Consider the following 1,961-nt stretch of genomic DNA (forward strand, 5'->3'; position numbering starts at 1 on the left):
AGGGGGCGGGCCTGAACTGAGCGTCGCCACCCCGCCGCCATGTTAGTAAAGGCGGGTGGGGGGGCAGGAGTCAGCGCGCGCGACTTGAGTCCGGCCGGGCCTCACGCGGTAGGTTGCGCAGCGGCGTCTCTCTCTCTGCTCTTAAAGCCGGCTCGGGCGGGGGGCGGGGCTCGGGAGATCGGGCCTCTGGAGATAGGTGGGGGGGGGGGCGAGCCTGGGGAGATCGGCGGGGGGGAGGGCGACGCTCAGGACATCGGGCCTCGAAGATCGGCGCTCGGGAGATCGGGGGCGGGGGCTCGGGAGATCGGGCCTTGGGAGGGCGGGGCCCGGGACATCGGGGGCGGGGCTCGGGACATCGGGGGGGGCGGGATTTGGGGACTCTCCCCTCCCCCCTCCCCTCTCCCCCCCTCCCCTACCCCTTCCCTCCCCCGTCCCCCTCTCCCCTCGTCCCCCTCCCCCTCCCCTCCCTCCCTTCCCCCCCCTTCCCCTCCCCTCTCCCCCCTCTCCCCCTCCCCTCCCTTCCCCCCTCCCCTTTCCCCCCCCTCTCCCCCCTCTCCCCCTTCCCCCCCTTCCCCCAGTCGCGCTCTCTTCCCTCAGTCGCGCTCTTCTTCCCCCCAGTCGCGCTCTCTTCCCCTCAGTCGCGCTCTCTTCCCCTCAGTCGCGCTCTCTTCCCCTCAGTCGCGCTCTCTTCCCCTCAGTCGCGCTCTCTTCCCCTCAGTCGCGCTCTCTTCCCCCCCAGTCGCGCTCTCTTCCCCCCAAGGTCGCGCTCTCTTCCCCCCAGTCGCGCTCTCTTCCCCCCAGTCGCGCTCTCTTCCCCCCAGTCCAGCGCTCTCTTCCCCCCAGTCGCGCTCTCTTCCCCCCCAGTCGCGCTCTCTTCCCCCCAGTCGCGCTCTCTTCCCCCCAGTCGCGCTCTCTTCCCCCCCAGTCGCGCTCTCTTCCCCCCAGTCGCGCTCTCTTCCCCCCAGTCGCGCTCTCTTTCCCCCCAGTCGCGGCTCTCTTCCCCCCAGTCGCGCTCTCTTCCCCCCAGTCGCGCTCTCTTCCCCCCAGTCGCGCTCTCTTCCCCCCAGTCGCGCTCTCTTCCCCCCAGTCGCGCTCTCTTCCCCCCAGTCGCGCTCTCTTCCCCCCAGTCGCGCTCTCTTCCCCCCCAGTCGCGCTCTCGTTCCCCCCAGTCGCGCTCTCTTCCCCCCCAGTCGCGCTCTCTTCCCCCCAGTCGCGCTCTCTTCCCCCCCAGTCGCGCTCTCTTCCCCCCAGTCGCGCTCTCTTCCCCCCAAGTCGCGCTCTCTTCCCCCCAGTCGCGCTCTCTTCCCCCCAGATCGCGCTCTCTTCCCCCCCAGTCGCGCTCTCTTCCCCCCAGTCGCGCTCTCTTCCCCCCCAGTCGCGCTCTCTTCCCCCCAGTCGCGCTCTCTTCCCCCCAGTCGCGCTCTCTTCCCCCCAGTCGCGCTCTCTTCCCCCCAGTCGCGCTCTCTTCCCCCCCAGTCGCGCTCTCTTCCCCCCAGTCGCGCTCTCTTCCCCCCCAGTCGCGCTCTCTTCCCCCCAGTCGCGCTCTCTTCCCCCCAGTCGCGCTCTCTTCCCCCCAGTCGCGCTCTCTTCCCCCCAGTCGCGCTCTCTTCCCCCCCAGTCGCGCTCTCTTCCCCCCAGTCGCGCTCTCTTCCCCCCAGTCGCGCTCTCTTCCCCCCCATCCGCTCTCCCAGTCGCGCTCTCTTCCCCCCCAGTCGCGCTCTCTTCCCCCCCAGTCCGCGCTCTCTTCCCCCCCAGTCGCGCTCTCTTCCCCCCCAGTCGCGCTCTCTTCCCCCCCAGTCGCGCTCTCTTCCCCCCCAGTCGCGCTCTCTTCCCCCCAGTCGCGCTCTCTTCCCCCCCAGTCCGCCTCTTCCCTCCCAGCGCTCTCTTCCCCCCCAGTCGCGCTTCTCTTCCCCCCAGTCGCGCTCTCTTCCCCCCAGTCGCGCTCTCTTCCCCCCAGTCGC

The sequence above is a fragment of the Somniosus microcephalus genome, chromosome 1 (assembly GCF_052327205.1).
Source record: "Somniosus microcephalus isolate GS21.2 chromosome 1, FLI_Smic_1.0, whole genome shotgun sequence".
NCBI lineage: Eukaryota > Metazoa > Chordata > Chondrichthyes > Squaliformes > Somniosidae > Somniosus > Somniosus microcephalus.